General features: G+C 41.5%; 1 pseudogene; it reads right to left on the bottom strand.

Annotated features, from left to right (window-relative positions):
• Positions 1-12,144: 12,144 nt before the first annotated feature.
• Positions 12,145-15,370, bottom strand: LOC120023943 (annotated as a pseudogene).
• Positions 15,371-26,481: the final 11,111 nt, after the last annotated feature.

The following is a 26,481-nucleotide window of genomic DNA, read 5'->3' as shown; positions in this document are numbered from 1 at the left end:
AATTTCTATGAGTGTAGTAATCCTCTATGAGTTTCCCGCTCTTTAACTGCCACACCCCTTTTCTTTGTCTACCAAGCCGTCATATTGGTTTCGTCCGCTAGGGGCTTTTTCTTTGTATCATGTAGCAACCCAATGTATGAACTAATTGTGTGTGTTTCCATGTATTTGATTAGTTAGTTAGTAAATAAATAATTAAGCCAATTTGTATATCTCTGATTCAAAATTTATGCAAGGGTTCGTGCAGATAACCAAGAATTTTACGCCATTTGGAATGAGACTAACAAGGTAATAATAATACATTAATTAGAATGACTAATCGATCAGATATTAAAATATCTGAAGAGTTATATTCGGAAAATTATAGCTCTGTAAATCAACATTTTCTGTGGTGCCCCGACTTCCTAGTTAAATAAGTTTACATGATTAGTTTAATCACGTAATAATAATTACACATAGAGAATTGATTTGATAAAATAACAGTCTTCATATTTAATCATAGTGAAAACACGACACTACCATGTCTTTACAGTTGCTTACAAATTCCATCCTCACAGTCTAATTGAAAGTTAAAGCAATTGCATGGATATTGACACTGATGAAATTACACAGAACACTTACAGGAGTGAGCACCAGCTCATCAAACGAGGAGCTCACACCAAACGCTCTCCTGCAGTAGTAGAGGAGAAAACGGAGCAAGTGAGTGGTGCTTTGTTTGCTTTGATGATCACATTTCTTCAGGAGATGAATTATGAATCCAATCTCCCAAAGTGTAACTAAAAGTCAGCGGAAGTATTTGAACCGCTCCACTGCTCCTCACTCTGTCACACTAATAAGCCCTAATCCAGCTTTCATCTGGAAGTGGAGAAGTGTGTCACTTCCTCAGAAAAGGAGGACTCTCCTTCATCTTCATCTTTTCCCAACACAGTTGATCTGCGTATTCCAGATACTTATCTCTTATCTCGACTCAGGAGATCCCATCTTTGTCGTATATTTAATTCATTAATGGCCCAAACCAGGGAAGCACACACTGGCATGTAAGGTGGGTGACAGTTCTGAACAAGGAGATGTTCATAATTTATTAATGGCAGATTTTAGGTGTAAAAACTTGAGTCTTTCATGAAAAAGGAGTGAGCATAAAAAAGCAGTGTGATTGAAGAACAATCAGAGAGGCAGAGAAATATAAAAGGGTGTTAAATTAATATTTCATCATCTTTGCGGAGAAACAATGTGTCTTCTTCCAAGCCTTGACAGTTGGCAGATGTCATAGACATCTTTCTTTTCTCTTTACCCATTTCCCTTCCCTACCCAGCCATTAACATGCTTCCTCTCAGTTACATTATAATCACATCCGGATGACTGCATATCCCTAGTCTGGTCCCAGATCAGTTTGTGCTGTGGCAATAATAGCCAACTCCTATGGACATATACAGCGCTAACAGATCTGGGACCAGGCTAGTAACATACATCCATTTCAACATAATTATAAATCATCAATCTTTTCATTTATAAACTTCATGCAGACCTTCATAATAGCCTGATAATGAGGTGTTATGAAACAGAGGGCCACACTCCCCATTGCCCCACAATCAGTAGTTATAATGTCATGGAGAATATCAATGACATTCCGCCCCAGAGCAATATCTTTTTAACAAGCAGATGATGCATAGATGGCTGGCCTATGTCAGGTTGCTCTCCATTGACAAAAAAAATGAGGCTGCAACTAAATTACGGAGTTATATGTACAAATGTATTATTTGAGAGAGAGAGAGAGAGAGAGAGAGAGAGAGAGAGAGAGAGAGAGAGAGAGAGAGAGAGAGAGAGAGAGAGAGAGAGAGAGAGAGAGAGAGAGAGAGAGAGAGAGAGAGAGAGAGAGAGAGAGAGAGAGAGAGAGAGAGAGAGAGAGAGAGAGAGAGAGAGAGAGAGAGAGAGAGAGAGAGAGAGAGAGAGAGAGAGAGAGAGAGAGAGAGAGAGAGAGAGAGAGAGAGAGAGAGAGAGAGAGAGAGAGAGAGAGAGAGAGAGATATGTTCGTCATATTTTAATGAAAAACTGAACACTACACAAAATAACAACGAAGAGAAAACGAAACAGTTCTGCCAGGTGAACAGACACTAAACAGAAATTAAACACCCACAACCAAAATGGGGAAAACAGGCTACCTAAGTATGATTCTCAATCAGAGACAAACGATCGACAGCTGCCTCTGATTGAGAACCATACCAGGCCAAACACAGAAATATAACCACATAGAAAAAAGAACATAGACTACCCACCCCAACTGAGACATAAACTGAACAAGTTCCACAGACATGTGACTAACAGAAATGGAATAATGTGTCCCTGAACAAAGGGGGGGTCAAAATCAAAAGTAACAGTCAGTATTTGGTGTGGCTACCAGCTGCATTAAGTACTGCAGTGCATCTCCTCCTCATGGACTGCACCAGATTTGCCAGTTCTTGCTGTGAGATGTTACCCCACTCTTCCACCAAGGCACCTGCAAGTTCCCAGACATTTATGGGGGGAATTGCCCTAGCCCTCATCCTCCGATCCAACAGGTCCCAGACGTCCTCAATGGGATTGAGATCCGGGCTCTTCGCTGGCCATGGTAGAACACTGACATTCCTGTCTTGCAGGAAATCATGCACAGAACGAGCAGTATGGCTGGTGGCATTGTCATGCTTGAGGGTCATTTCAGGATGAGCCTCCAGGAAGGGTACCACATGAGGGAGGAGGATGTCCTCCCTGTAACGCACAGCGTTGAGATTGCCTGCAATGACAACAAGCTCAGTCTGATGATGCTGTGACACACCGCCAAAAGACCATGACGGACTCTCCACCTCCAAATCAATCCCGCTCCAGAGTACAGCTCCTCACCAGACATCACCAGCAACACTTACGTTTTGCGGTTTTGTCTCACTAGGGGTGATGGTCGGATTCGCGTTTATTGTCGAAGTGTAACTCTCATTCCTTGGACGATAAACGCGAATCCGACCATCACCCCTGGTGAGACAAAACCGCGACTCATCAGTGAAGAGCACTTTTTGTCAGTCCTGTCTGGTCCAGCGATCGTGGGTTTGTGCCCATAGGCGACATTGTTGCCAGTGATGTTTGGTGAGGACCTGCCTTACAACAGGCCTACAAGCCCTCAGTCCAGCCTCTCTCAGCCTATTGCGGACAGTCTGAGCACCGATGGAGGGATTGTGCGTTCCTGGTGTAACACAGGCAGTTGTTTTGCCATCCTGTACCTGTCCCGCAGGTATGATGTTCAGATGTACCGATCCTGTGCAGGTGTTGTTACACGTGGTCTGCCCACTGCGATCATCTGTCCGTCCTGTCTCCCTGTAGTGCTGTCTTAGGCGTCTCACAGTACGGACATTGCAATTTATTGCCCTGGCCACATCTGCAGTCCTCATGCCTCCTTGCGGCATGCCTAGGGCATGTTGACGCAGATGAGCAGGGACCCTGGGCATCTTTCTTTGGTGTTTTTCAGAGTCAGTAGAAAGGCCTCTTTAGCGTCCTAAGTTTTCATAACTGTGACCTTAATTGCCTACCGTCTGTAAGCTGTTAGTGTCTTAACGACCGTACCACAGGTGCATGTTAATTAATTGTTTATGGTTCATTGATCAAGCATGGGAAACAGTGTTTACACCCTTTACAATGAAGATCTGTGAAGTTATTTGGATTTTACGAATGATCTTTGAAAGACAGGCTCCTGAAAAGGGGATGTTTCTTTTTTTTGCTGAGTTTAGTAGCAATAGTAGTAGTAGTAGTAGTAGTAGTAGTAGTAGTAGTAGTAGTAGTAGTAGTAGTAGTAGTAGTAGTAGTAGTAGAACTACAGTAGTAGTAAATTGTACAATAATTAGAGAAATCAATTGTGTACTGTTGATTGTAGATATAGGACCAGGCCCAGCATGCACAAATTCCTCAGTAAGTAATCAATGCTTTGTGACAGTAGCCTATCCGGAAACACACTTGATGTCGATTTTGCAACATAGTGATCTGCAGAGGATTCATCTCATTAGTAGGAGACATAATAGATGATGCATTGATCCACTCTCTGAAGACACAGCAGAGTCTTCCTCCATAGTCTTAGTATGATGGGCCCAAGCATTCATCTTGATTATGGTCCACTCTAACCCACAGGAACAAGCTAGGTAATCCCATTCTTCATGTCATAGTCTTTTTATGTCATACCTGCTTTAGTTGGTCCCAAGTATACCTGTCGTCTTCGTCTTCTGTATACTGTATCTAATAATGTTAAAATGGGATTTTGAATCAAACAATTGATTCACTTATTCAGTCATGTCCAATAACCAGATTCAGCACTGTTCAGCCTGTTCAGCCTGTTCAGCCTGTTGTTATGTTTTAATATTGTTACACACAACACCTAGCGACCGCGTCAAGAGGTTAGGATCAAAGTTGCGGGTTGACAGTTGTTGGACTTGTAAATGTATGGTAACTGTTTTTTCTATAATGTTACTGTAGATATGTCCAGAGGTCTTACCAGCACACAGCCCGGTGGTTCCTCAACAGTGATAGATGATAGACTATCAAACTGTCACAAACCGTAGACCGAGGTGCAAGAAATCAAGTGTACAGTATATTGGAAATTGTGGTTCGTAGTTTGACTTTTTTCGGGGGATATGAATTGATGGGAGAACTATGATGACGCACGCCATCACTGTCTTATAGGAAGAGGAACCAGGAACCTGGGACAAATCATTTTTGTATGTTTCCAAGGGAGTGAGGCAGTCTATTCTGTAACACAATGGTGTGTCTGTCCAAACAGATTATGTCTAATCCCTTTTGTCAACAGCAGCATCGACAGCAAACAGATTTATTTTGGGGTCAAGCATCGCCTCAACCTGATTAACAACACATCTACACGGAGATGCTTCTTAGAATAACATCCGCAGATTTACTCTTCCTCATATTAGTTATGGACTCCAGCTATGCAAATACAAAATTATTGTGTAACAACATTGCTACTAGAGTAATTAGACTAGCTGCAATGTTACTACACAGGTAGAATGAATAGCATGTCGCTGAGTAGAATAGGGAGGCAAATCCGGGACCCCGACTGGGACTCGAACCCAGGTCCCAGCGTCTGTCAACCCAACACTTTAGTCATTATGCCAAGAGATCTCAACCTGTTGACGTCAATAGGTTAATGAGAGGTGGCAGGTAACCTAGTGGTTAAGAGTGTTGGACCAGTAACCGAAAGGTCACTGGTTCAAATCCTCAAGCTGACTAGATGGAAAATCCGTCTGTGCCCTTGAGCAAGGCACTTAATCCTAATTGATCCTGTAAGTCGCTCTGGATAAGAGTGTCTGCTAAATGACTGACATGTAAACGAGGGCATGACTTGAAGCAACATAGCCCCTCTAGTAACAGATTTAGAGTGTTACATTTCTAAAAGGAAGGAGGTGAAGGTCATTTGGAATATGACATCACTGTGACAGTGCTGGATGCCATGACAATAATAGACCCCTGTCATTCTTCCTCCGGTGTTGTACTTGTCGCCCACAGCAGTGTACCACCAGCGCCAAATCAAATAACATCCTATTGATACTTTCCCATTCAGAGGATGCTAAGCTACGTACTACTCTACATAGCCAGAAGGAGAACGACTACCCTGGGGCAAACAGTATGTCACAGCACACACAGTGCCAAGAGGGATATCAACAATGTGACACACTGTTGTGTTTTGACATTTGCTGCCTGCTGAGCCGTGTTTAACATGAAAGGGTTTTTGATATGTTCATGTGAGCATTGCGTTTCAGTTATGTAGTTCATTTTTCATATTCTTGGTTTCTCTTTCAGTCAGTCAGTTACGTTGTGTTTTCTGCTTTGTTGCTTTTAGTACATACCAACGCAGTTCATCCACGCTGTAACTACATACTGTATACCTATATAATTAAATATGATACATAGATAGCTGTGTATATGATTTCTACCATCTACTCAAATATCTGATTTATCCTGACCATGCACAGCGCTCAGCACAGGTAATCAGAAACCATTCTGTTTAATTTAAATATTCCACATCCCTCTTCAGGGCTCAAGGGCCAATGGACCTGATTGCAATGCCAATACCACTGAAGAGGATAGTTATTTAGCAGTAGCTTTCTAGCTTTCTCCAGAGAAGACTTTCTAATGTGTTTTTCCTGACTGGGTGGTGAAAGTGACACAATAGTAGATGATGAGAAAGAACAATTCCATGACCTTTCACACGTTCAACTAATTCAAGACTTACATGTTTAAAATAGCTAGCCTGATAAATTAGGTGGATGGGGCTTCATTTGGCTCTATATTGTCAACTCACATGCATAGAGATGTACAGTAACTGAACACAGAGAGGAAGGAGTGTGGTGCAGTCTGAGTCAACAGAAGACACAACACTGCCATCTGGATGAGGAACAGCGATATGACTGTGTGTGTGTGTGTGTGTGTGTGTGTGTGTGTGTGTGTGTGTGTGTGTGTGTGTGTGTGTGTGTGTGTGTGTGTGTGTGTGTGTGTGTGTGTGTGTGTGTGTGTGTGTGTGTGTGTGTGTGTGTGTGTGTGTGTGAACCCAGTAGAAGCTCTTGTTTGCAACTGTTGGACTAAAGATTACACCTTAGATCAGTTAGATGCAGGTAAGAGTGTCCAATGCGGTATTGAATGTGTCACTGTCTGTCACCTTGATTACTCAAATTTTTCTGTAGACCTGTGCACCTACGTTGTAAACTTTCATTCATAGGCTAGGTTGTAGCAATGATGGGTATAGGCAAAATTCGAGTATCATGTAGGAGCCTAAATCTATCGATGTTACATTGAACTGGGTGAATGGAATATGAATGCCAGTCATCCAATATGCTGTAATAGAAATAAGCCAATGCTCATTTTCTTGTAAACGCCGTCCTCCCTCATCTTAAACGGCACAGGCCGCCACTGAGGCCGACATAGACTAAAATCACTTCTGAAAATCTCCCGCTTGGAAATCTAATGTCTTGTAACTATCCCATTCACTTCAACAACATCTACAGAAAGGCTTGATTTATGTTTCCAGAAATGACTCATTTGAAGAACAATCTCATCACACCTAGTCATCATGATGTGGCAGACAAATCTGTGAATCTGTTCTGTTTTTCATAACATCTCCTAATCAGGCCCATTAAATGCAGAACATGTCTACCATTTTAAACAGGGATGGGCAACTCCAGTCCTCGAGGGCCTGATTGGTGTCACATTTTTCTCCCATCCCAAGCAAACACAGCTGATTGAACCAATTGCATTCTAAACTGAATATCATGATTAGTTGATTATTGGAGTCAGGTGTGTTAGCTGGAGCTGGGGCAAAAGTGCTACACCACTCAGGCCCCCGAGGACTGGAGTTGCCCATCCCTGATTTAAAACATTTAACATAATTTAAGCATAATTTAAAACATTGCTCTCTGGGAACTCTGACATGGACTGCTTTCTAAAACGCATGAAAAAACATTGCATTTGATCCTGACTCGGAATGTCTGTGTAATTTAGCCCCCCCAAAATATTTTGTTTTTGTGGTTCAAACCTGAAATACCATCTGTGAGGACTTGGCTTTCTCAGGCTTCTGCTATTCTACCACTAGAAAAATGAACTGTTGACTTACACCAGAGGACTGGAAAGTTCTGGAAAATATGTAGAAAGCCTCTCACAAATGCTCCATATACAGTGCCTTCAGAAAGTATTCATACCCTTTGACTTATTCCACATTTTGTTGTGTTACAGCCTGAATTCAAAATGGATTAAATAAAAATTATAATATCACCCATCTACACACAATACTCCATAATGATAAAGTGAAAACATGTTTTTAGAAATTTTTGCAAATGTATTGAAAATGAAATACAGAAATATTTCATTTACATAAGTATTCACACCCCTGAGTCAATACTTTTGGCAGCGAATACAGCTGTGAGTCTTTCTGGTTAAGTCTCTAAGAGCTTTCCACACCTGGATTGTGCAACATATGCCAATTATTATTTTCAAAATATTTCAATTTCTGTCAAATTGTTGTTGATCATTGTTAGACAACCATTTTGAGGTCTTGTCATAGATTTTTAACAAAATGTAAGCCAAAACTGTAACTCAGCCACTCAGGAACATTCACTGTCTTCTTGGTAAGCAACTCCAGTATAGATTTGGCCTTGTGTTTTAGGTTATTGTCCTGCTGAAAGGTGAATTCATCTTCCAGTGTCTGGTGGAAAGCAGACTGAACCAGGTTTTCCTCTAGGATTTTGCCTGTGCTTAGCTCCATTCCATGTATTTTTTATCCTTAAGAACTCCCCAGTCTTTAACGATTACAAGCATACCCATAACATTATGCAGTCACCACTATGCTTGAAAATATGGAGAGTGGTACTCAGTAATATGGTGTACTGGATTTGCCACAAACACAACACTTTGTATTCAGGACAAAAAGTGAATTGCTTTGCCACATTTTTTGCAGTATTACATTAGTTTCTTGTTGCAAACAGGATTCATGTTTAGAATATTATTTTTTTTCCCTCTGTCAATTAGGTTAGTATTGTGCAGTGGTGTAAAGTACCTAAGTAAAAATGATTTAAAGTACAACTTAAGTCATTTTGGGGGGTATCTGTACTTTGCTATTTATGTTTTGACAACTTTTACTTGTACTCCACTGCATTTCTAAATAAAATAATTTACTTTTTACTCCATACATTTTCCCTGACAACCAAAAGTACTCGTTACATTTTGAATGCTTAGCAGGACAGGAAAATGGTCCAATTCACGTACTGATCAAGAGAACATCCTTGGTCATCCCTACTGCTCTGTGATCTGGGAAACTCACGAAACACAAATGCTTCATTTGTAAATTATGTCTGAGTGTTGGAGTGTTGGCTATTCGTAAATAAAATAAAAACAAGAAAATCATGCTGTCTGATTTGCTTAATATAAGGAATTTGAAATTATTTATACTATTACTTTTACTTTTGATACTTAAGTATATTTTAGCAATTACATTTACTTTTGATACTTAAGTATATCTAAAACCAAATACTTTTAGACTTTTAGTAATTTTCTTTTTTTAGTATCTTAACTTTAACTCAAGTATGACATTTGGGTACTTTTTCCACCATTGTTATTGTGGAGTAACTACAATGTTGTTGAGCCATTCTCAGTTTTCTCCTATCACAGCCATTAAACTTGGTAACTGTTTTAAAGTCACCATCATGGTGAAATTGCTGAGTGGTTTCTTTCCTCTCGGGCAACTGAGTTAGGAAGGACGACTGTATCTTTGTAGTGGCCGGGAGAATTGATACCCCATCCAAAGTCTAATTAATAACTTTACCATGCTCAAAGGGATATTTTTATTTTTACCCCTCTACCAATAGGTGCCCTTCTTTGTAAGGCATTGGAAAACCTCCCTGGTCTTTGTGGTTGAATCTGTGTTTGAAATTCACTGTTCGACTGAGGGACCTTACAGATAATTGTACGTGTGGGGTACAGAGATGAGGTAGTCATTAAAAAATCATGTTAAACACTATTACTGCACACAGAGTGAGTCCATGCAACGTATTATGTGACTTGTTTCGCAATTCTTTTCTCCTGAACTTGTTTATATCACATTTCAAGTAAGAATCAGATGCAGACAGTGTCGAAGTAACAAAAGTTTATTACTAGTACAGGGGCAGGCAAAACGACAGGTCAAGGGGAGGCAGAGGTCAGTAATCCAGATAGGGTGCAAAAGTCCAGAACAGCAGGCAGTCTCAGGGTCAGAGCAGGCAGGGGTCAATAATCCAGATAGGGTGCAAAAGGTCCAGAACAGCAGGCAGTCTCAGGGTCAGAGCAGGCAGGGGTCAATAATCCAGATAGGGTGCAAAAGGTCCAGAACAGCAGGCAGTCTCAGGGTCAGAGCAGGCAGATGTAAATAATCCTGTATGGTGTGGCAAGATACAGAACGGCAGGCAGGCTCAGGGTCAGAGCAGGCAGGGGTCAATAATCCAGATAGGGTGCAAAAGGTCCAGAACAGCAGGCAGTCTCAGGGTCAGAGCAGGCAGATGTAAATAATCCTGTATGGTGTGGCAAGATACAGAACGGCAGGCAGGGTCAGGGTCAGGGCAGGCAGAATGGTCAAAACTGGGAGAAACTAGAAAACAGGAACTAGAACAGACAGGAGCAAGGGGAAAACCGCTGGTAGGTTTCACGAAACAAAACGAACTGGCAACAGACAAACAGAGAACACAGGTATAACTACACTGGGGATAATGAGGAAAATTGGCGACACCTGGAGGGGGGTGGAGACAAGCACAAAGACAGGTGAAACAGATCAGGGTGTGACAATTTAAGCTTGACATTCAGCTTTTCATTTTTAATACATTTGTAAACATTTTGGAAAGCATAATTCCACCTTGACATTATGGGGTATTGTGTGTATGCCAGTGACACAAAATATTAATGTAATCCATTATAAATTCAGGCTGTAACACAACAGAATGTGGAAAAAGTCAAGGGGTGTGAATAGTTTCTGAAGGCACTGTAACCTATACTGCTGTCCTTTTATTTAATGACTGCTCCTTTGTCATATTTTTTACTGTATTTTTACTTAATTCCCTGTACGCTGTCTGTATGTTGCACTTTGTTTCGTTGTCTGTGTAAACTTTGATAAAGAAAAAAAAGAACATTTGACTAAAAAGATCATTACAAAAATTAACCGGATTAAAATGCTGCGTAAAAAGAGGTTAGGGACATAATGGTAGGACGGTAAAACTTCAAAGCATAGTTTTAGTGATATGGTCAACAGCTGAGCTGATCTGTGATACACTAACTGAAGAAAACATCAAACAAAAAGCTCAGGCAGAAAATAATTGATGGAATAAAAGCACCATAATAGGCTTATATTGAACAAACTTTCAGGTAGACTAGAGCGAGTCATCATTCATTCAATGTGGGCCCCCACCATAATATCTCTATCTTTTAGACGTTCAAATGACTGCTGCGGCCTTCAAGAAGAAGACGGTACACGGAGAACAAAGTTCTCTTCAGTCAACTTTCTTCTTTACCTTTTTTTTCCTCTCTCTCTTCACAACTCTGCCCTGAATGATCTGTTTCTGTTTCTCCAGTCTCTCTGATTCAGCGGTAATACGAGGTAGGTCTTACGCAACCATGCATGAGCCGCAGATTAAAACTACAGGCTTGATGTGATGAGCTCCTGTCCTTACTATGCATTATAGATGGCCATTTCACACAATCCATCTCCTTGCCTGACTTTGTGCATATCATGCTCTTTGATCTCTTTAAGATTCAATATATGGAGGAGCAGATAAGAGATGACTGGGGTTGGGGTTGAGAAGAAGAGGGGGTTTGAAGAAGCTAATGAACAAAGACGTTTTTTTTTGTGGTCAAAATGGTGGCTGCTTTATGATCTGGTCTGAGAAGCATGTGTAGATTAGACACCCCATTGAGATGCGGCCCCCCCCCCCCCCCCCCCCTTTCAAAGTTCTTTTATCACTTTTTCACTGTATATAACACTTTTCTTGAGAACGGCAAAATAGGGCTATCTTAGACCTGTCATCTTTGCCAAATAATGCTGAGATGATCTCAGTTAAGAGGAGCCATCAGTAAAATTGCATGCAGTTAAGCCTATGCTTGAGACATCAGCCCAGTATAAACTATTCAAAATTGTGGGTTCATGTTTAACTTTTTATTATCTAACTAGTGTCTTTCGCAAAAAAACTTTACATTTTTGGGAGATGCATTAGGAAAAAAACATCCATTCCATAAAGGCTAATGAAGCCCTTTGTCCAATTGGATTATCTGAAGACAACTCAAGTAGACATAATGACGACACATCAAATCGTATATTGCTATCGCCAGATTGGCATGGACATCAGTAACATTTTGACAGAACCGCAAACACAGAGACACACACAGACACACAACTCTATTCTTCTAGGTATACAGTAGATAGTAAAAACACATGTATGGGTTCAAAACTCCCTGACTTGCCTAGACAAAACATCCAACACATGAATGCTCTACAGCAAACCGAAAAGTCAGATACCGATCCTTTATGTTTCACCACTAGCATGAGAGACAACCTTCTTTCAATCTCCTCAGATGTTCCTCCCACTCATTATCTCTCCCTCCATCCCTCTCCGTCTTTCACTCGGCTGTGGGGTTGGTGATCTTGTCCATGAAGATGATGCTCTTGGTAGTTCTCCAGGATGAAGAGCAGGAAGGGCCTGTTGAGTATGATGGTGTCTGAGAGGGACATGGGCATGATCTCTATCGTAGTGACAGTGGCCGCCTCAGTCCCTTTCTCATCTAGACTCAGCACAGTCTTGTGGGTCACCTGGGGTGGGAACAGGAATGGGTTCATTTGATGTCAGACACCATTGTCCTCTAAGTGGCCATAATATAATATAATAAAATAGAATGGAATAGAGCCTTAATATTCCATCAGAGACAGAAATTCTTCTTCTACTTTGCTCCCAATTCCCTCAGGCAAACAAGAGAAAAGAGACCTGAGATGGATGGTACCTATCATCAGAACCTAATCAAATCAAATTATATTTGTTACATGCGCCGAATGCAACAGTGAAATGCTTACTTACAAGCCCTTAACCAATAATGCAGTTCAGAAGTTTTTTTTTAAATAAATAAAAAATTGAAAAAAGTAACAAATAATTAAACAGCAGCAGTAAAATAACAATAGCGAGTCTATATACAGGGGGTAACAGTACAGAGTCAATGTACGGGGGCACTGGTTAGTCGAGGTAATATGTACATGTAGGTAGAGTTAAAGTGACTATGCATAGATAATAAACAGAGAGTAGCAGCAGCGTAAAAGAGGGGTCTGGGTAGCCCTTTGATTAGCCTTTCCGGAGTCTTATGGCTTGGGGGTAGAAGCAGTTAAGCCTTTTGGACCTAGACTTGACGCTCCTGTACCACTTGCTGTGAGGTAGCAGAGAGAACAGTCCATGACTAGGGTGGCTGGAGTCTTTGACAATTTTTAGGGCCTTCCTCTGACATTGGCAAAACTTGATAATAGTGTTGGAGTCGTGCCTGGCCATGCAGTCATGAGTGAACAGGGATTACAGGAAGGGACTGAGCACACACCCCTGAGGGGCCCCAGTGTTGAGGATCAGCATGTCGGATGTGTTGTTACCTACCCTTACCACCTGGGGGCGGTCCGTCAGGATGTCCAGGATCTAGTTGCAGAGGGTGGTGTTTAGTCCCAGAGTCCTTAGCTTAGGAAACAACACCTTCAGTTTGGTTTCCTCAGAGATGGCAGAAAAGTCTGCTTTGTTATCGAAGGCACTGACCATACCTATCTCCTTCAGATAGTCTCCCAGGGAGATCTCTATATATGATGCAATCTAATGTTCATTACAATCTTTAATTGTCAGCTCATACACAAACCACCCTGACCATACGTTAAGAATAGATCATGTTATAATGAAAAGGTGCCCTATAAAAAAAGATATCCTCTCACCTCCTGAAGAGGCTTTAGTTCCAAGTGCTAGACAGACCACATGCCATGAACGAATAGAGAATGTTAAACTACAAAAGTGTCCTATAAAATCAAGTGTTCGCACCTGAACAGGTTCTCGTGCACATGCTTCAGGTATTCCTTGTTAATGAAGGCCTCCACATGCGCCATCTTGCTCTTGTCGGGCAGGACTACCATCATGGAGGAGTTTCCTTTGTAAGGCAGCATGACTACGGTGGTGAAGTTATGCTGGTACAACTCATAAAGACCCATCCTCTTCATGTCCACATTGACCTTGGGGGTCTGCTTGGCATCAAAGGGCTTATCCCAGTTCCTTGGGGAAGTAGAGGAAATTGCTACTAAGGGGTAATAAACACGGGGAAGCCGAAATAGACTAAATGTTACAAGCCTAAATAGTTTTTTGTTCTGCGCATACGTTTTCTTTTAATTATTAATTGACACATCTTAATTGACACATTAATTTCCACGTGTGGAAACAAACAATAAATCAGTCAGTCAAGTGTATTCTATCATTGTTCTAAAAGCAAACAATAAGTGCACGCCCGTTCTGTCCTACTACAGTGTCCTCCTACATCTGAAGAAGACGTAGTTGATGAGCACCATGGCCGTATCAGGGTCCAGATCCTTCACCAGGTCTGTGATCTTGTCCTGGGTCTTCATGGCGATGAACTTGTTGATCTCGGCGACAGACTCTGCGGGGTTCTTGAAGTCAATGGTGAAGCCCTCGCTGGCGTAGAAGTGCTTGGCATCCTCCAGGAACTTGGCCAGGGGCTTGAAGCCATCCCTCAGTGCCACGACGCTGCCCATGTCCAGCTGCATGGCCTCCCCAGTGTGGCCCAACATGTGGTTCAGGTGCTCGTAGGCCTCGTTCACCTGCTCCGGTGTAAAGGTGTAAAGCCACCATAGCCTAGAGCAGAGTACAGGTGGCTGTGGGTGTCTCCTTTAGCCCCAAGGGACAGCATAGCCAGGCTACAGATCCCAGGCGATGCTGTTGACACAATCCAACTCAAACATGTATACCGTTTAGGACAGAGATATGAGCGCCCAATCTTTGCCATATTTGCATTTTGGAAAGACAAAATAATGGGTAAAAGCCTGGGTGAAAGACTGGCTGGCACAAAAATAGGCTTGAATTATCAGTTCCAGAAGGAAATTGCAGAACTGCGCAAAGTTCTGTACCCACTCTTCAAGGAGAATAGGTTAAAGGGGAAACTTAGCTCTCGTAGTCGATTATCTGTATATTGATAACCAGATGTTCCGAGACACCAAGACTACTCCATGGCTGTTCTAAATATTACAAAGTTCCCATAGAGGAGTCGAATAATGGAACACCCAATACTATCCATGGTAGGGATTGTAATAACAAAATATATAGGAAAACAATAAAATACAACAATTAAGAAATAAACTACAATTACACTATAGCACTCAAGATAGGTAATGTTGTAAAATAATTGGTATTCGACTTTCTATTTATGGTATTTATTAAATAGATAATACAGCATTAGAAGAAAGGATAACTGGACCACAAAAGTACTCAGAATCAACATGGTAGGGATAAAAACACAGCGAACAGCGAACAGAGGACATGAAGGCATGGTATGTGGGTATGTGCGGGTGTATTGTGATGGAAGGTGGGGTGTGTGTTTTTGTGTTTGGAAAAGTGTGCAGTTTAAGCGACTGAAAAAGGAAAATGGTTGCAAATCCCAGAGCCCATGTGTGTCTGTTCGCAGGACTTGTGAGATAGAGCCTTCAGTTTTGTGCAGATATGGGATATACATTTTAAAATACATTATAAATATAGTTAATTGATTGTCCTATCATGATGGAACAGTCTCCAACCCTATACCCTAGACACCCACCTGAGCGACCCATACACTAAGGAGAAGTCCTTATCTGTTTTTTGGGCCTACTGTAAGTAGCCTATACACAGCCAAAACAGGAAGATAAATGCGGTCAGAGACCTACTAAAGCAGCACCATCCCCTCAAGATTCTGAGCCTGCATGGCAGTGTCGGTCCTGCAAAGCCAAAGCCCCCTGATGGGTGAGCATAATATACAAGGACTTTCTCAAAGCTGCTAATGAGAACCTTGACAACCTCGTACCTAGCCAGTGGGGATTCTGGTGGGGTGCCCCCACGCAGGTAGTGGCAGTGCTGGCAACACTAGCTGCAGTAACCTATGGGGAGGGGGTCACACTAGGACAATCAGAGAGAGGGGCAAATTATTTTGGCCCTGGTGGCACAAAATAATCAAAGGTCTGACTTCACAGAGATGCTTGGGGGGAAAAGGAGGACCAGCGTGAGTGTGTGTGTGTGTTTCAGAGGAAGAGAGTGTATCTGATCTCCATCAGCAACGACTTGACATTTGTTAATCAAATCTCCCAATTTTTGCAAATTTTTGCTCAATTTTGCATGCCTTCTAAAACAGCTGCAACTTTACATGCATTCGCACATCAAGTCCTTTCTTGAGTTGGGCTCAGCGATGGAACAACTGTTGAACATCTGAGCTTGTGTATGAGTATGTGTATCCCATATCTGTTGCTATGGTTTAACAATGTTAGGGACAATATAAGATGAATCGCAAGAATTGTTTACTAAAATAATAACTGCTTGCCCAAAATGTAGTTTTTGCAATGGCAATCCTGGTTATAGGTAACAATCCTTCGCATGAACTGCCTACATTATTATGCATTTTATCAGTGAATTGTGGAAATGAAGATACGTAAGATTTTTTATTTTAAAACTTCTACTTGGTACTCATCCCGGATCCGGGAGCACCCTCATCAGTAAAAAAACTGACTAGCATAGCCTAGCATAGCGCCACAAGTAAATACTAGCATCTAAATATCATGAAATCACAAGTCCAAGACACCAGATGAAAGATACACATCTTGTGAATCCAGCCATCATTTCTGATTTTTAAAATGTTTTACAGGGAAGACACAATATGTATTTCTATTAGCTAACCACGATAGCAAAAGACCCAACTTTTTTTTCCCACCATTTTTTTACTGCATAGGTAGCTATCACAAATTCGACCAAATAAAGATATAAATAGTCACTAACCAAGAAACAACTTCATCAGATGACAGTCTGATAACATATTTATTGTATAGCATATGTTTTGTTCGAGAAATGTGCATATTCCAGGTATAAATCATAGTTTTACATTGCAGCCACCATCACAAAATCTCACCAAAGCAGCTAGAATAACTACAGAGACCAACGTAAATTACCTAAATACTCATCATAAAACATTTATGAAAAATACACAGTGTACAGCAAATGAAAGACAAACATCTTGTGAATCCAGCCAATATTTCAGATTTTTTAAGTGTTTTACAGCGAAAACACAATATAGCATTATATTAGCTTACTACAATAGCCAACCACACAGCAGCATTGATTCATGCACGTTAGCGATAGCGAATAAACCAGCAAAAGATATTAATTTTTTCACTAACCTTCTCAAAACTTCATCAGATGACAGTCCTATAACATCATATTACACAATACATATATGGTTTGTTCGAAAATGTGCATATTTAGCGGCACAAATCGTGGTTATACAATGAGAATAGTAGCCAAACTGCAAACAAAATGTCGGGAGAAATCTTGGGAGAGGCACCTAATCTAATCAATAACTAATCATAAACTTGACTAAAAAATACAGGTTGGACAGCAAATGAAAGATACATTAGTTCTTAATGCAACCGCTATGTTAGATTTTTAAAATTAACGTTACTACGACATACGTTTAACGTTACTCGCGTTAAAGCGAGACCGCACCGAAATTAATGGCGGAATAATAGTTTAACTTTTTCGACAGAAATTACGAATTAACATCATAAATAGTTCTTACTATTTGATGAGCTTCCATCAGAATCTTGTACAAGTTGTCATTTGTCCAGAATAATCGTTGCTCGGTTGTAGAAGGTCGTCTTCAACTGTGGAATTAGCAGCAAACGTTAGCCATGTGGTGCAGACGTGTCCAACTCAGCATAACGCAGAACAAAGAAAATCCCGAAAATCGCAATATACTGATATAAACTGATATAACTCGGTTTAAAATAACTACATTATGATGTTTTTAACACGTATATCGAATAAAATCAGAGCCGGATATATCTAGCGCCTATAACAACAGCTTTTCAGGATGCAATCCTGAGGTCTGTCTCGCGTCATGACGAACGTAGAAAAGACTGCACACCCGGTTCCAAGAGCTCTTGTTCGGCCTCAGATCTACCTAGACACCCCATTCCAATTCTCACTGCTTACTGACATCTAGGGGAAGGCGTATGCAGTGCATGTAGACCCATAGATTACATGCAAATTAATAAACTGACCCTGGAACAGAGCCCCCGATTTCAGATTTCTCACTTCCTGACAGGAAGTTTGCTGCAAAATGAGTTCTGTTTTACTCACAGATATAATTCAAACGGTTTTAGAAACTAGAGAGTGTTTTCTATCCAATAGTAATAATAATATGCATATTGTACGAGCAAGAATTGAGTACGAGGCAGTTTAATTTGGGAACGAATTTTTACAAAGTCGAAATGGCGCCCCCCTATTGAGAAAAGGTTTTAAGTAACTACAGTGCATTCTGAAAGTATTCAGACCCCTTGATTTTTTCCACATTTTGTTACGTTACAGCCTTATACTAAAATTGATTAAATTGTTTCCTCATCAATCTACACACAATGCCCCATAATGACAAAAACAGTTTTTTATACATTTTTGCAAATTTCCAAAAGATACAAAACTGAAATATCACATTTACATAAGTATTCAGACCCTTTACTCAGTACTTTGTTGAAGCACCTTTGGCAGCGAGTACAGCCTTGAGTCTTCTTGGGTATGATACTACAAGCTTGGCACACCTGTATTTGGGGAGTTTCTCCGATTCTTCTCTGCAGATCCTCTCAGTCTCTGTCAGGTTGGATGGGAAGCGTCACTGCACAGCAATTTTCTGGTCTCTCCAGAGATGTTAGATCAGGTTCAAGTCCGGCCTCTGGCTGGGCCACTCAAGGACATCAGAGACTTGTCCCGAAGCCACTCCTGCGTTGTCTTGGCTGTGTGCATAGGGTCGTTGTCTAGTTGGAAGGTGAACCTTCATCTTTCCCTCGATCCTGACCAGTCTCCCAGTCCCTGCCGCTGAAAAACAACCCCACAACAGGATGCTAACAGCACCATGCTTCACCGTAGAGATGGTGCCAGGTTTCCTCCAGACGTGACGCATTGCATTCAGGCCAATCTTGGTCAAATAAAATCCAATAATGTTGGTCACATACACATGGTTGGCAGATGTTAAGGACAACAAAGTCAAGGTATTGGAGTGGCCATCGCAAAGCCCTGACCTCAATCCTATAGAAAATTTGTGGGCAGACCTGAAAAAGCGTGTGCGAGCAAGGAGGCCTACAAACCTGACTCAGTTACACCAGCTCTGTCAGGAGGAATGGGCCAAAATTCACCCAACTTATTGTGGGAAGCTTGTGGAAGGCTACCCGAAATGTTTGACCCAAGTTAAACAATTTCAAGGCAATGCTACCAAATACTAATTGAGTGTATGTAAACTTCTGACCCACTGGGAATGTGATGAAAGAAATAAAAGCTGAAATAAATCATTCTCTCTACCATTATTCTGAAATGTCACATTCTTAAAATAAAGTGGTGGTCCTAACTGACCTAAGACAGGGCATTCTTACTTGGATTAAATGTCAGGAATTGTGAAAAACTGAGTTTAAATGTATTTTGCTAAGGTGTATGTAAACTTCCGACTTCAACTGTATATACACAGGATAGATCATACATCGATTACTAATCATGTCAAGGAAAGCACCTAGTGGACTAACTCGATATCATGGCTGGTTACACAAAGGAAGGGAGTTGGGTTTGAATGAAATAGCGGGAAGACTGAGGGACAAAGGAATTGGGCCTCTATCAGACCTTGAGAAGCTATGCTACCGTAAATACATAATCTTATGCATTCTAATAACCCATTCAGCCCATTCAGAAAAGAAAAATGCAAGATATATTATTACTCTGAGCTGCGCTTCAATTGATGGATCGAAGATGGAAGACTGGTTTGCCCAGCAGAGATCACCTTTGAAGAATCTTTCTGGTGGTAATGTTGTAGAACAGTTACGTTGAAGTACCCTGCTGTTCTTAGGAGATTGTATGTCCTTTCCAAGACCACGTACGTTTACAGCTGCAGCTGATAACTCGACGTCTAGGATGTATCACTTCTTCTTTAGTGAATAATAGTTCAAAGTTCATACCAAGTTGTCATAATCAGCTCGTGCTGTATTCTGGCTGGTCTAGTCAAAATCCACCATTCCAGCATGGTGATCGTCACCTCCACGTTCAAATTTGCCCTTCTAAACGGTTGGACAGCAGTCCTCACATTTCTGGAACTAAGGTGGACATCCGTAAACAGGCTTTTGTACTGTGGGAGAGAAGAGCGTGTTTCATAGTTCTCAACCAATGTCTGTTCACTTGGGTGTGGCCACTGACTGGGCCTAAGTTTTACTATGAAACAATTCTCTTATTTAGGAGGCTAAAATTATATTTAATCTTTTCACAAATAGTTTCATATTTAAACATTTAAATTGCACAACAATTCCATGTGAATCTGATAACTAGAATGTGTAGACTTTCCAAGATACAATTTGTCGTCCTATCATCAGATATAATGTCCCAGACAACAACTGATCTGACATCATATTCTTTAAGTACCAACGGACACTTTCAACTGGTTGAGAAAGGGAAATATTGTTCCATTCCCCAACCTTTTGATGTTACCATACTTTCTCTGTGGTGACAAAGGGCTTTCCAAGAGTCCATTCTGCAGAGTGGAGAGAGAAGGGGGAAAGGTATTTATGGGGGGGGGTGTCATAAACCTCACCCAATAGGGCAACGTCATGACAACACAGTGACATTCTAGACGATTCTGTGCTTCCAACATTGATGCAACAGTTTGGGGAAAGCACTTTCCTGTTTCAGCATGACAATGCCCCGTGCACAAAGCAAGGTCCATACAGAAAAGGTTTGTTGTGATCGGTGTGGAAGAACTTGACTGGCCTGCACAGAGCCCTGACCTCAACCCCATCGAACACCTTTGGGATGTATTGGAACACCAACTACGAGCCAGGCCTTATCGCCCGACCTCACCAATGCTCTTATGGCGGAATGGAAGCAAGTCCCCGCAGCAAACATCTAGTGGAAAGCCTTCCCAGAAGAGTGGAGGCTCTTATAACAGCAAAGGGGGGACCAACTCCATATTAATGACCATGATTTTGGAATGAGATGTTCGATGAGCAGGTGTCCACATACTTTTGGTCATGTAATGTACTTTAAAGGGCAATTCTGCCACTACTCAATCCTATATTCATTATCTCTAGCACCATCTTTCTACATATGTGAAAACGGTGCGTTTGTATTAAAGGTCCTAAAAATGCTTCTGTGACATCACAGGGTAGGATTAAAGGATTAAAAAACGGATTTTCAAAAACCTGCAACGAGGGATGTTATTTTCTTGGTCCCCACATCACCACGAATCTCAGTGTTTGAAGATCACTGTTTTTAAAATGTTTCAACTTTTGATGATGTCATTGGGTAAAACTTTGTAACTTTAAATTTTTTCTACTAAACTTAGAAATGCGCTGATTTCACATATATGAACACTGGTATTACGCTGGAGGTAATGAGGTTGAAAAGGGGCGTCATTGCCCTTTGAGTAAACCGTTACCATACTCTAGTACCTGTCCAGAAATAATTCAAATACATAAAATATACAATGTGTACAATTTGGGTATTTTATCATCTCAGTCATTTTGAAACCCTGTTTAACAACTAACAAACCTCATGGCATGGCTAAAAGAGTGAAGGAACTCAGTACTGATAAGATATACATATGTTAATTTTAGCCTAACATAGGAACATTTCCTGGGCATAGAATTAGATACACTTGTATTACCATTTCACCTTGCAAACACCTACTCATTCTCACAGATTTAGCAGTGAATGCCTATTATAACTAGGTACTGCTAACTATCATAACTAAACTATGATATAGTCAAACACTTTCAAAACTTTAAAAAAATGCAGTGACAAAAACAGTGCTTACCTTCAATGTCCTCTTTGCCAGAGACAGTTTGGCAGGAACTCTGTCAATTTATGGTCCTGAGAGGATCAGCCGATCACATTTAATAAATTATTTACCAGACCCACTCACTGACCTGGCTGAACAGGAGATTCATCTGGCCAGGCTGACTAGCTTACATCATGATGCAACATGGCTCAGCACTCTTGAGAAAAGCACTGCAGGGTTATCAGGATGTTCCATTATTCTTGGTGCCTTCAAAATAACTCAAAACAATTGAAGAGGTGCAACATCAAGAAGTCTGTCATTCTTTCCCCGCAGAATGACAGACTTACTTAATTATTCTAGGTCGTTCTTAGTTTGTAGAAGTCCTGTCATTTCAGAAAGCAGAACTACCATAAATACTTTCCAATCTCCACAATGTTTTATGACATTCCACCCCTGTAGACCTGTAGCTGTACAACTAAACTCCATATTGGAACCACCGATTGGCTTATGATGGTGATCTGTCACTGTTGAAAGCTGGGAACAGATTATTGAGCTAACATATTCCTGCCACTCATGAGGGATCTGCTGTCTAATTCATCTTGCTCTATTCATCATTTTCATCTCCCCGAGTTTGAAATATCACAATGTAATCTGTGGGACTTCAGCATGGAAAAATTGAATCTCATTCTAACTCAGAGCTTTGTCTCAGTGTGTCTTTGTGAAATGTTTGATTCTAAAACTGACCTCCATCTTGTAATGTACACTCTTTGAAAAAAGGGTTCCAAAAGGGTTCTTCGCCTGTCCCCATAGGAAAACCCTATTTTGTTCCAGGTAGAATCATTTTTGGTTTGAGCTAGAACCATTTTGGGTTCTGTAGAACCCTCTGTAGAACCCTTTCTACAGAGGGTTCTACATGGAACCAATCAAAGTTCTTCAAAGGGTTCTCCTACAGGGACAACAGAAGAACACTTTTAGGGTATACAATCGGGGCCAAAAGCTTTGAGAATGACACAAATATTAATTTTCACAAAGTCCGCTGCCTCAGTTTGTATGATGGCAATTTGCATATACTCCAGAATGTTATGAAGAGTGATCAGATGAATTGCAATTAATTGCAAAGTCCCTCTTTGCCATGCAAATTAACTGAATCCCCCCCAAAAAAATTCCACTGCGTTTCAGCCGTGCTACAAAAGGACCAGCTGACACCATGTCAGTGATTCTCTCGTGTGAGTGTTGACGAGGACAAGGCTGGAGATCACTGTCATGCTGACTGAGTTCGAATAACAGACTGGAAGCTTCAAAAGGAGGGTGGAGCTTGGAATTATTGTTCTTCCTCTGCCAACCATGGTTACCTGCAAGGAAACACGTGCCGTCATCATTGCTTTGCACAAAAAGGGCTTCACAGGCAAGGATATTGCTGCCAGTAAGATTGCACCTAAATCAACCATTTATCGGATCATCAAGAACTTCAAGGAGAGCGGTTCAATTGTTGTGAAGAAGGCTTCAGGGTGCCCAAGAAAGTCCAGCAAGCGCCAGGACCGTCTCCTAAAGTTAATTCAGCTGCGGGATCGGGGCACCATCAGTACAGAGCTTGCTCAGGAATGGCAGCAGGCAGGTGTGAGTGCATCTGCACACAAAGTGAGGTGAAGACTTTTAGAGGATGGCCTGGTGTCGAGGATGGCCTGGTGTCAAGAAGAGCAGCAAAAAATCCACTTCTCCCCAGGAAAAACATCAGGGACAGACTGATATTCTGCAAAAGGTACAGGGATTGGACTGCTGAGGACTGGAGTAAAGTCATTTTCTCTGATGAATCCCCTTTCTGATTGTTTGGGGCATCCGGAAAAAAAGCTTGTCCGGAGAAGACAAGGTGAGCGCTACCATCAGTCCTGTGTCATACCAACAGTAAAGCATCCTGAGACCATTCATGTGTGGGGTTGCTTCTCAGCCAAGGGAGTGGGCTCACTCACAATTTTGCCTAAGAACACAGCCATGAATAAAGAATGGTACCAACACATCTTCCGAGAGCAACTTCTCCCAACCATCCAGGAACAGTTTGGTGACGAACAATGCCTTTTCCAGCATGATGGAGCACCTTGCCATAAGGCAAAATTGATAACTAAGTGGCTCGGGGAACAAAACATCGATATTTTGGGTCCATGGCCAGGAAACGCCCCAGACCTTAATCCCATTGAGAACTTGTGGTCAATCCTCAAGAGGCGGGTGGACAACCAAAAAGCCACAAATTCTGACAAACTCCAAGCATTGATTATGCAAGAATGGGCTGCCATCAGTCAGGATGTGGCCAAGAAGTTAATTGACAGCGTGCCAGGGCGGATTGAAGAGGTCTTGAAAAAGAAGGGTCAACACTGCAAATATTGCCTCTTTGCATCAACTTCATGTAATTGTCAATAAAAGCCTTTGACACTTATGAAATGCTTGTAATTATACTTCAGTATTCCATAGTAACATCTGACAAAAATATCTAAAGATGCTGAAGCAGCAAACTTTGTGGAAATTAATATTTGTGTCACTCTCAAAACGTTTGGCCACGACTGTACACTGAGCATGCAAAACATTAGGAACAACTTCCATGAATGATTTTCACTGTTCCCCCGTCCTCAGCACTGCCTCAGTTCGTCGCGGCACGGACTCTACAAGCTGTTGAAAGCGTTCCACAGGGATGCTGACCCTGAAGTGGATTTAACAAGTGACGTCAGTAAGGGATCAGAGCTTTCACCCGGATTCACCTGGTCAGTCTGTCATGGAAAGAGCAGGTGTTCTTAATGTTTTGTGCACTGTGAACATAGCACCTTTTTATTCTAAACGCGTTGCCTAAGGACAGGATGACGTTCAATGCTATGCCATCAATATCTCTGTCATTGAAATGATTGTCAATCAGTGAAATGATTGAATCTGATATTGACTGATGAGTTTGTATAGTGGTAGTGGTGGAGTAGGGGCCTGAGGGAACACAGTATGTTGTGAAATCTGTAAATGTATTGTAATGTTTCAGAAATAGAATAAATGCCTTAATTTTGCTGGACCCCAGGAAGAGTAGTGTGTCTTGGCAGCAGCTAATGGGGATCCATGATAAATATAAATACAAACTGAGGGAAAGTCTAATCTCTGCCTCAAATACTTTCTGATACACTTGTACTAAGTAGAACTTGGTTGGTTGTAAGAATTCCTTATCCTGATTAAATAGCAAATAAGCTATGTTTTTTCCAACTATAACAAATCAAATCAAATCAAATATATTTATATAGCCCTTCTTACATCAGCTGATATCTCAAAGTGCTGTACAGAAACCCAGCCTAAAACCCCAAACAGCAAGCAATGCAGGTGTAGAAGCACCTGCATTGCAATCTTGTATTAAGTAGGACTTTGTTGGTTGTAAGAATTCCTTATCCTGATTAAATAGCAAATAAGCTATGGTTTTTCCAACTATAACAATCTTTATGTATTGTCACGTCAAAGCTTTCCAGTTATCCTCCTAGCTGAATGAGTTTCAGGGTATTCTTTAAAGAAACCCCAGAGAAGTCGGCTGATACCCCAGACGCTTTCAGTAGACTTCACAAACTGCAGCATTTCTTCATGAGGAACTTTGGGAAGCGGATTTATGACTGCCTGTGTAAAAATACCAATCAATGTGTTAATGGATTGTGTTTAGAAAGCTGTCTTGTTATTGCATGAGCCCATGTGGTAGGCGACTTGACGCTTACTGAAGCAGAAATAAGTAATTATTGCTGACTCGAGATCAGCTCAGCACAATTCATCATTCTGCTAAACAACACGCACCTCGTGACACGAGTGGGTCTGTAGAAAAGGTCCCTCAACACAGCACACCATCAATCAATATACACCCACCCACCAACAAACACCCACCCACAATTCAAACCCACGCATTCACGTATGCACGTGCAGATTCACACACAGAAACACATACACCAATCCATCCACCTGCCCACACAAACACAGACACCCATTCACCCACACACTCGAACAAACATACACCCACTTGCTCCCTCCTTTGAGGAGAGTCGAGGCCAGTGTACCCAGGATTCAGGTTGGAGCCAAAAGTCCATCCTGGCTGCAGAGACACTCATCCAGGAGCTGAACCTCTTCCTTGGGCAGCAGGAGGGAGGTCAGCCTGGGGGAGGCCTGGTGGAGGGGGTCAGGGGAGGAAGGAGGAGTAGGGTAGCCACAGCACTGTGGTGGAACAGTTAGTATCATACAGCTTCCTCAGCTCTGTAGACTTCACGGAACATCATGGGAGCTTCCACACTCGACGACCCGTTCACGTTGTGACGTCTACAGACGGTGTGACGTCTCACGCCGTTGACGGTGTGACGCCTGTCGAATGGATGCTCCCACTTACCTGTAGGGGTTTGCAAATATCAAATGCACTGTAGATGACACTTTCCTACCCTGTCATTCAATTACAAACATAGTACTTTCATAATATATTGATAGGTTTATGTTGTATACTGTAGGCCACACCAGTGGTTCCCAACCAGGGGTACTAGGACCCCTGGGGGTACATGGGTCTAAAGATAAAGATTACATGATATACTGTGCTCAGAACTAATTTGACAAAGAGAATAATTAACTACTGAGTTAAACAAATATATTCCTTTAATTTGCATCAGAGAACTAGTAATTATATATTTTTCTAAAAAGAGAACATTGTACCTTTAAAATGTATAAGGTTCATCAGAATGAGTTTGTCCGAGCCACCGTGACTGAGCTTCAGGTCTCTGACCAGTGTCTCCAGTGCTGTGTTGTTGTTTACGCTGGCCATGGCCTTATGGGGTTGGGATATAAGATTCTTGAGTAACTTCTGGTAGTCTGGCTTTGGCTTCCCGTCCACGTGCAGGCTACTCCACACCGTCAGCT

The sequence above is a fragment of the Salvelinus namaycush genome, chromosome 29 (genome assembly GCF_016432855.1).
Source record: "Salvelinus namaycush isolate Seneca chromosome 29, SaNama_1.0, whole genome shotgun sequence".
NCBI classification, from domain to species: Eukaryota; Metazoa; Chordata; class Actinopteri; order Salmoniformes; family Salmonidae; genus Salvelinus; species Salvelinus namaycush.
Note: the sequence above shows the minus strand (reverse complement) of the source record. Positions and strands in the feature narration are given on the sequence as shown.